The sequence below is a fragment of the Callospermophilus lateralis genome, chromosome 7 (assembly GCF_048772815.1).
Source record: "Callospermophilus lateralis isolate mCalLat2 chromosome 7, mCalLat2.hap1, whole genome shotgun sequence".
NCBI classification, from domain to species: domain Eukaryota; kingdom Metazoa; phylum Chordata; class Mammalia; order Rodentia; family Sciuridae; genus Callospermophilus; species Callospermophilus lateralis.
In genome coordinates, this window is record NC_135311.1 from 44,986,901 (window position 1) to 44,997,812 (window position 10,912).

The 10,912-nt window shown below is 31.8% G+C and overlaps 1 pseudogene; it reads left to right on the forward strand.

Annotated features, from left to right (window-relative positions):
- The first annotated feature begins 4,013 nt into the window (after positions 1-4,013).
- LOC143404232 (dnaJ homolog subfamily C member 24 pseudogene) lies at positions 4,014-4,472 on the forward strand (annotated as a pseudogene).
- The last annotated feature ends 6,440 nt before the right edge of the window (positions 4,473-10,912 follow it).

The window sequence follows — 10,912 nt, forward strand, 5'->3', positions numbered from 1 at the left end:
AATTAGAAGCCAACATCACAGAGAAACATCTAGCTAGGAATACAAGGATTAAAATCTAGTTAAAATTTTTTTGATGTATTTTACATTCCAACTAGTGTGTTGCTGCTTTTATTGGAAATGAATGAATGAATGAATGAATAGATGAGTGAAAAAAGGGATGGAAGGATGGATGGATGATCTGCAGATGAATGGATAAAGGAATGTATGCAGACAAACTACCATGGAAAGTAAAGATAGGATGGTCACTAGTGTATAAATAATGCCACATCATTACAGTTGATTAAACAGTTTACTGTTAAGTGTTTAGGAAGACAAGAAAACAAATTCTGGACACTTTTAAAAGTCTTTTAATGTAACTAATAATTTGAGAGGAATAAATTATTAAATGTCTCTAGAATAACCATAAAAATAAATCCACGTGTTTTGATAAGCATATTGGGATCAAAAAAGTGAGAGAAAAAGTTGGTGAGAGAATCAAGGAAAAAAATAAAGAGTGCCTTCACTACCAGGTTGAAGCATTTAGAATTTCTCTTCTACATACTGCACACCATTGCAGATTTGGGTCTTTATTTGCTTTTGTTTTGGGGTTCTTGGGGAATTTATATTTGATTTTTTTTCTTCATGCCATCATTTAAAATTTTCTTTTAAATTTGTTCTAATTAGTTATACATAACAGGACAATGCATTTTGACACATTGTACACAAATGGAGCACAACTTCTCCTTCCTCTGGCTGGACATGGTGTACTGTCACACCAGTAATGTAAATCATACATGTTCATAATGGTCCATCTCATTCTGTCATCCTTCCCATCCCTATACCCCCTTCCCTCCTCTCACCCCCTCTGCACAATCCAAAGTCTCTTCATTCTTCTCACCCCAATTATAGATTAGCACTCACTTATCAGAGAAAACAATCAGCCTTGGCTTGTTGGATTTGGCTTATTTTACTTAGAATGATATTCTCCATTTCCATGTATTTACAAAAAATGCCATAATTTCATTTTTCTTTAAGGCTGAGCAATATTCCATTGTGTATATATACCACATTTTCTTTATGCATTCATATGTTGAGGGATATCTAGGTTGGTTCTGTAGTATAGTTATTGTGAATTGAGCTGCTATAAACATTGATATGGCTGTGTCACTGTGGTATGCTAATTTTAAGTCCTTTTGGTATAAACCAAGGAGTGGGATAACTGGGTCAAATGGTGGTTCCATTCCAAGTTTTCTGAGGAGTCTCCATACTGCTTTCCATATTGCACCAAATTGCAGTCCCACCAAAAAAGTTTGAGTGTAACTTTTCCCCACAACCTCACCAACACTTATTGTGGTTTGTATTCTTGAAAATTACCATTTCCACTGCAATTAAAGAAATGAAATTCAAAAGTACTCAAAGATTTCATCTCACTCAAGTCAGAATGGCAACAATCAAGAATACAAACAACAATATTTAATTTATTTTTAAGAATAATATATGCCAGCCGCTATCTTGGGAAGAGTCCATACATAAATGGTGAAAGATTAAGAGTGAAAAAATATACTATATTTCATCCAAAGATCACCAGTTTTCCTACCCTTTTCTCTACTTCTTAGAAAGGTGGCCAAGCAACCTAAAATAGACTCACCTTATTATGCATACTCCAAACACTCATTTTTTTCACTCTGTTTTATCTGATGTCTACCTGATATAAATGGATATACTTATTTTTTACTTCTTTATTTTATGTTTCCTATTAGAATATGTTCTCCAATATGACAGAAAATATAACTTGTTTACTGTTTTATTTCTAGTCCTTAAAATATTCTTAGCATAAGGTAAGTACACGGAAAGCATTTGTTTTTGAAAGAATGAATTTTATTAATAATGAACTATTTTACTGAAAAATACGCAAATCTGTAAATTCAGTTTTAGGGCACATTTTAGTTTATAAATAATTAAATCAATAGTCTCTTAGAAATTAAAACCTTAATTATTTAGCATATATTTGGTATTTTAATATTATGAATTATCTCACAAAGCACCTGAAAAGAATCCAACTAGCCAACAACTGTCTTGGCAACAAATTGTTGAACTGGTAGAAAACTTACCATGGCTCTGATACTTGACTCAATGCTATCACAAATTCTAAAAAAAGATACAAATAAAATATAAATTAAAACTTATATGCAGTAATTAAAAGTTGTTTTCAACAAATCAATTATTTGTCAACATCGGAAAAGAATTTTCAACAAAGCTCACATCTCTGAATAATTCCTATCTGTACTTTCATAGTTTTTTATGTGGTATAATTCAGAATTTCAGTTCTGTTTTAAATAACATAATTGAAAATTCAGCAAAAAGAACCTATCATTTGGATTATAAAATTCTTGCTTGAATAAAAATTATTTGAAGAGTGAGATAATTGTGTTTTCAAGAAATAATTAATAAAATATGAAATGTGCTTGTTGTATAATATTGTTTATGACAACAAAGGAGGAATGTTTATGGTATAAAATTAAATAACAAATAAAAAATGCTTTATCTGTTTATGTAGTGTGGTTCCTTTTTAGTCTGAAACAAATATGTATGTGTGTGTTTGTGTGTGTCTATATTGATTCAATAAATGAGAAAAAAAATAACCAAAAAATACACCACAGTATGATTTGTCTCTGGGTATTGGATTTTAGATGATTACATTTATTTTCTAGAATTGTATGTTTTATAATATTTTCTATAAAACACATTATGTTAATAATATTTTGTTATAAATATGCCAATTCTATTTAAAGTCTAAAAGCAAATTAAATAATGTAGTCAAATGTTGACAAAGTACAAAAAGAAAAGCAAATTTCACAACACAAAGCTTAGCAATTAAAATTTTAAAAAATATTTGCTATTAGAAAGTATAAGAAACATAAAGATTATATAGACAAGAAACAACATTTAAGTACACAAACATAATGGGGCTGGGATGTAAACAAGCAACAACATTTAAGTATACAAACACAATGGGGCTGGGGTTGGGGCTCAGTGGTAGAGCACTCGTGTAGCACGTGCAGGACACTAGGTTCGATCCTCAGAACCACAAAATTAAATTAAAGGTATTGTGTCCAACTAAAACCAAAATAAAATGTGTGTGCTTGTGTGTGTATGTGTATGTGTGTGTGTGTGTGTGTGTGTATACACACACACAAATACAAATATGAGACCTGGCCAGAAGAAGAATCGTGGACTGTGGATTGTAAATCTGCATAGACTTAAAAAAAAAGAGCCAGACATGGCTCCTCTCTTAGCACTAATAAGACTTGGATGAATTATTTATTAAATTGAAACCTAGCTCCAAGTCTACCTCTTATAGGTTTCTCTCATGGATAACCAAATTTTCTGGCAAGAAAAGAGTAATAAATCAAAAGTCCATCCACCTCATTTGTTTAAACCTACCTAGTCTTTTGGTTCAAGTATTATGTGAAAATATTTATCCTCTAGGACTTTCAGAAACTGGCTGTCCTCATCCTAGTCCCTCTCATGGCAGTTCCATTGGTCCAGAACTCCATCCAAATGGGTCCTATAGCTGCCAAACACCATCCCCAAGAAAAAAAAAAGTTGTAAAAACCATCACTTTATATTTGAAGCCAAAGACTTAGATGGACAATTTCTGATTCCTCAACACTAATGGCCACTCCAGAAACTGTAGATCAAGTGATAGGATATCAAAAGCAGCAGTGTAATTATGTTATACCCATAATCTCATTAAGATGCACTAAACTTTCATAGTGTATTTCATCAAAACCCCTTCTCGAAGATTATTTGTTTCAAATGACAGACATAACACATAAATAAGCACTTTTATTTTGGGTGGCGCTGGGGATTGAACCCAGGGCCTTATGCACTCTATCAACTGAGCTATATCAGGAGCCCCAGTAAGCACTTTTTCTTAAGATGAAAAGATATGTTCTTTAGCTGGCAGGGAGCAGGCCTCCTTGGCTGTGTGAAGTTGGCGGATGTGAGAAGCCCCACTTCTTGTTTAATGGATGATGGCATTTGAGCAGTTATCAAAAAAGGATTGGTACAGCATTCTGGGGGCAGACCGGTCTGCAGATGTGTCAGACCTAAAACAAAAGTATCAGAAGCTCATATTGATGTATCATCCAGATAAACAAAGTACAGATGTGCCAGCAGGAAAAGTGGAGGAATGTATACAGAAGTTCATCAGAATTGATCAGGCATGGAAAATTCTAGGGAATGAAGAGACAAAAAAAGAGTATGACCTGCAGTGGCATGAAGATGAGCTAAGAAATTTGGGCCCAGTAGATGCTCAAGTATATCTTGAAGAAATGTCTTGGAACGAAGATGATCATTCTTTTTTTCTGAGTTGCCAATGTAGTGGAAAATACAGTGTTTCCAAGGATGAAGCAGGAGAAGTTAACCTGATTTCTTATGATACATGTTCAATAATTATAGAACTACTTCATTATAGCTTAAATTGTTGACTACTATTCAACTGTATATTCAGACATGATGAAGAGAGGCCATTCGAGCATTAAGGAAATAGATTTTTTTCTTCCCTATTATTTGCAAAGAAATGATAAGATTATCAAGCAGAGACCACCTTTAAAAAGATTAATGTAGTTATTTATATGTACTTATAAACTATATTTACAAGTTGCCATAAAAAGGACTTGAGTTATATTTTCTGGATTCCCATCTTAAAACTTTTGTTTTCTCCTTGATAAAACATAAGAATTCTTTTTCTTAATATAAATATGTCTCTTTTTGGGAAATATTGTCATCATATTCCTTTATATTTACAAAGTGTCTGACTGATAAAGTTCCTAATAGGTTACAGTTATAGGCCTGTTTTATACCTATCTCAAATTCTAGTGTATTATACTTAAATTAGAATCTATGTGAACAATATGTGATCCCAGTTCTCCCATAATGAAGGCTGAAAACAAAGAATAAAAAATGTGAAGTGACAACTAGAAAAATAGATTTGGAATAAGACTTGGCTCCAGTCCTGGCTTTCTAGTTCTAAAATTTATAAACCTCACCGTCTTCAACTTTAAGTATAATTTAGGATATGGAAGCTTCGAAAAATAGTCTGAAATTGGTACATCCCTTTCCTTTTTGTTTCAGGGTGTTAAGGTTTGGTGTTAATTGCCATATTTGTGAATAAGGAACCATTTTATTGCTGGTATGATGGACTTTTTTATAAAGTGTTATTGCCTAGAATAGCCATAAATGTCATATTCTTAAAGATGTATTTTTCTATACATTTAATATTCTTGTACAGTCTAAATCAGAACTCATTTAAAGAACTCGATACAATCTCTTATGGGATCACTGAAACTTTTTTAGTTAACTTCAAATGAGTGAGTCAAGCATATTACTTAGCAGCTTTTTACTTAGATGAACTCCTGATGTTGCAGATTGAACTTATAAATAAGAATAATTACTATTCTGACTTACTATAGCTAAAGTGTAAGACACTTTCAAGAAGAGTAGATTATTTTCACTTTATTTATATAAGACAAAAAATTTGCAAGTGAGGTATAGTTATTCAGGTCCCCCTGCAAATATTTTATATATAACATAAAATTTAGATGGAACACTGATCTTGGTTCATACTTATTTTTACACAAATATTTTGAATAAGAGTTTGCAGAATGGATTGCTGTTCTTTACATTTAACAAATAATTAAAACTAAACAGCAAATAGTTTATTGGTTAAGTACATGGTTTCAACTGCAGTAATAAATTCACTTGAACAGGAAACAATAATCAAGTCAAAAGAATAAATGCTTGCTAATCATCAGAAAATCTGTGGCCATTTGGGATGTCTCGTAGAAATCCAAAATTACTAAGAGGCCAGATCTGTAAAACCAAAATGCGATTAAAGAAAATTAATAAAAGTGATGTTATATCATCAAAAAAAAAGATATGTCCTTTAAGAGGATTGTGAAGTAATTTTTTATAACTAATCAAAGTTTGTGAATGATCCATCTGTATTTACAATTTCTACCCCCAGGAACCTCTTAACCCAGCTTCTTTCAATATTGTGGCAAGGATGACCTGCTAATTCATGATCAGATTTGATGTCCTAAGCAGAAAGGAAACTTCTAGCCACAAAGTCCAATCAATTTAGAACTGAATGTTGATATGGCTATGATTCCATCTTTAACCCTGAAAAGTAGCCTCAGATGTAAATAAATCAAGAATATAAATAGTCTGGTGGCCTGGACACACATTTGGTTTTTGTAATAGAGCAGATGAGTTTAAATTTTTGCTAAATAATCACTGAATTACATTTTTATGACACGTTTTTCCAGGGTTCCATTCCATTGATCACTATTAACAAACATCAAAAACTCAGTCATCTAAACTCACACTGAGAGTCTCTCTCTCCACCCCCAATTGCAGCCCTTGCAAAAGATTATTTATTTTAACAGAAAATGTCATGTAATATATGGATACTGGGTTGCTAACCCAGGGTTACGTTAAACAAAACTTTGTTTCCATAATTTAAATATATTTTTGTATTTTGATATTCTCTTCTCTCCTCTCAATTTTTATTAACACAAGTAGCATGTCTTGACTTCATTACCCTTTGAAATGTCCTGAACTTCCTCTCCTCTATAGTATAAATGTGCATGGCTTTTCAAGGTCAAGAGGCTGATAGATATCAGGAGAACATATTCCATTAAAAAAAAAAAAAACAGGAAAAAAAAATCCATCACAGTCCTTCAAAAATTTGAAGAGCAGTTTGGCTTAGTAAGGTCCTGTTTCTGGTTTCCAAGAACAAATACAATTTAGCTCAGTCTCTAGTGGCAAATAGTCATGTAATTGAACATAATTTGTCACAATTGGTCATTCTACCTCAAAAGCAATTTAGGATTGAGCTAGTGTAAACATGTAAAAAGCTCTTGCCACATAGTTTAGCTAATAATAGAAAATATGTACCGTGACAACCTGCATAATAATATTTGTCTCTATATCTTTATTTCTGTTGAATATTTCCATTGCCAAATCATCACCATTTGCATAAAGTTTTGATTACTGTCTCTAAGAAGTAATATTCACATTTAATTCTGCAGGGGCACATTTTTGAAACTCAGCACTTACATAGCATCTTTCACCTGAAGATTTTTTTCCAAAGTGTTTGAAACTTTCTGATGATGGAGAAAACAAAGCAAAGAGAAACATATTTATCTTATTTTTGACAAGTTAATTCCCTTAGCATTGTGTCATTTGACTACATAAATCTCTTGACTCTGACATTCCTAAACATAATAAACAGAGCACATAGAAATGAAAGATAGACACACTAAAGTATTTCTTGATAAGAGAACAAAGTAGACCATGACATTTAATATATAGTTGTTATCTTTCACTAAAGTAAAAATCCCCTGAACAAGGATAATAGACTCAACAATATTGAGTGCATTATCAGAAATCATTAAATGTTAAGAAAAAACAACAATAAGACTACAGACAATTTTTCCTAATTGTCGGGTCCTAGGTCATCTTCACAACATGACTTTCTGCAATAGCAATACTTGAAATTCATAACTTAATGATACATCTACAATAACATGGCATAAATAATAGTAAAAATAGTAACAATGCATCCCTGTTCCTTGAGTTACGCCAATGTACCAGACTGAAGGTGGCACACCTTGCAAATATTTGATTTATAAACACAACCCTAAACACAATCCAATCAGACTGGTGCTATTATTTGTTGGGATTGATTGATGAGACTGTGGGATATAGAGAGAAATTAGAAAGATTCAAACTCACCTGAGTTTGCCTCTGATTACAAACATTTAGCTCTTAAACTTTATTCTGCCTAAAAGTATTAAGCAATAATCATTCAGAAAATCTATATTAATATTAAAAGAATTTTAAATGAATTAAATTTTAAAATATTTTAAATAGTTAAAGTTTCTAAAAGTTTTTGCATATACTCTTAACTAAAAAGTTAATATTATTTTCTCAAAATGCAAATATAATCCATTTTGTATTTCCCTTCTGCCTTAATATTCTATAGATCATGTTTATTTAACCAGGCAATATTACTTCTTTTTCAGCCAGCAAAAACTTAGCTTTGCTAATTTAGTAGAAAGTTTTCATAAAGGTGGATAAGGTCTGAGGTTTTGTATGACATTAATATAATACTTAAGGATGTCTTCTGTAGCACAATATGCAAAAATATATATAATGTATATTACATATAATGTATATTACTCTGAATAACCCGATATTCTGAGGATACATCTTCATGCCATTACAGACAAATAAAAGCAGGCAATATGTAAAATAAAATGAACAAGGGGGCTATCTTATAGAACCATTTATAAACTTTTCCTTATATTTCCTAGCTTGGAAATCCTCTATCTTTACATATTTTATCTGGTCAATAGGTAAGACATCAAGTGCAGAGCAGGAACATATTGGATAAATTTGATAATCATTGTATTTTATGAGGTACCAATTCTCTGCTCTATTGGAATATCCACTATTTTGCCTCAATGTAATAAAATGATAATATTGGACTATAGCTCTAAATGCATCTCAGAATAGGTTAATTCCATACCTTTCATAAGCACCAGGAAAATTAAAATCGTAAACTCCATTAAGCTAGAATTGGTCAATTGTTTTATCCATAGAGCTATTAATAACATATGGGAAATACTACAGAATTCTACACTGCTGCACATTTAACACTAAGAAGTTAATGTAGTTCTTTAGAACCATCATGAAACTGTAAATTACAAAACATTACATATACAAGGCAGAATTTTTATGTTGGGCTATTTACAATTAAGCATTATTTTTTTAAAAGAGAGAGAGAATTTTTTAATATTTATTTTTTAGCTTTCAGTGGACACAACATCTTTATTTTATTTTTATGTGGTGCTGAATATAGAACCCAGCGCCCCATGCATACCAGGCGAGTGCGCTACTGCTTGAGCCACATCCCCAGCCCAATAAAGCATTATTTTAAACATCAATTTTAAAATGTAAGAATTTAGTTCCCATAGATGATATCAAGTTAAAGGCACTAGAATTACAAGACAATAGAATGGGCAAGGGGGAAAAAAAAAGAAGCTGCTTTGGGCCTCTCTATAAATTTGTTCCTTCCCACCTTCCTTCTGTATTAAGATTATTAGGTTTACAATAGAGCATCAGGAAAGTGACCATACACACTGGTGTCCTTGGAACAATCATGATTTATATTAATTATGTGTAAAAAGATAGAAATACTTTCCTTCATATGACTTGGAAGATAAATTATACAGGTACTCTGGGTAACACCAGTTCAAGGTCTGATGGATTATAGATTCCTTATACCCTAAATTCCTGATATTCATAAATTTCTCTTTTATAGTTTCTAACCCTTTATCTCTGTCTGCTATGGCTAATTGAGTTCTTCTTAAAGTATCTGAAGTAAAGGACCAGTACTTTTTTTCCAATTCATTGTTTATAATATTTTTATAATATAATGAGATAGATCATTAGAAAAAAAGTAGAATAAAAAAGAGAAAAGACAAGCTTCAGTTTTTTCATCTTAGGTTCAACAACCTGAAATGATTCTGTCTCCCAGCAACTTGGGAGGCTAAGACAGGAGGATCATGAATTCAAGGCTTGCCTCAGCAACTTAGTGAGGCCCTGTCTCAAAATAAAAAGGGCTAGGGAGGCAGCTTAGTGGTTAAATACCCCTGAATTAAATCCCTGATACTAAAATAAAACAAAACTATTCTGTCCACTTCTTATAAAATAGTCTAAATGCTGGCTATCAGGGTCTACTTATCTCTTCTCAGTCTGGTAACAATTCATAGAAATACACTGGCCCACAGACTACATCTAAATAAGTACTAGTGTAGTCTATTTCCTCAAACTTATCTTCCAATTAGCTAACTCCATCCAGATATGTATCAAATATACTTCAAATATAACCATGTATTTTCATTAATTACATTATTTTTAGAATTTCCATATTGCTTTTTAAAAATCCCCCTGTTCTTGACTTATGATTTAATTCCTTCCTTCATTTCTCTGAACACTCTCAATTAACTTAAATTCTTTAATATTTTCTACTATGCTGACTGGTCCTCATTTGATTCATACTTCAGACCCTGAGCTCTTCTTCATCCAAAATTGATTTCCCTCGAGGTCCCTTTTGTGGTTTAGATTATAGAAGCTGTTTACAAAGGATGACTCTGACATTTCTACAAGCCATTTATCCTTAGGGTCTGTGCACATGTCTAACTGTCCCCTCCTTTATTCTGGTTCCTGAATATTTCCTGATACAATTTTATGTGCTCAACTTTTTCAAAATTTTAATTTGTTTGATGTTTATTCTTACAATTATCATTTCATTCTGCTAAATTGCAGAATAGGTTGTAAATATTCTGTTATTGATCATTTAAATGTTTAACTAATAAATATTAATGTACTGAATAAAGACATCTTCAAGAGTAACAAGAATAGCATTATGAAGAAAAGCTAGTGTAAAGGATTGTAAAGAACTTAAATTTATACTGTTAAACAAATGTCTGACAAATAGTGACTTCAAGTGTGTAATCAGTACCTTTGATTGATTTTTACTGTGAAGATCATATCCCCAAATAGTAAATTTTTGACAGTTCCAAAATAAGTAATAAGTACCACATTTGGGGTACAAAATAAATACAAAAACATGAAGTTGGATTGGGGTAAAAAAAAATGAAGAAAAATATTAGAGGTATTCAAGTACCTATTTGTAAGGTATGATAAAGAAATTTTCTCCCAGATAGGGTGATCTTTGGATAGAAAATGTTTCATCCATATCTAATTGTTCTGAATGGGATTACACCATACTAAAAAGCATTTGCAAAGAAAACAAAAACAGATTGAAGCGAAAATCTTCAATGGGAGAACATATTTG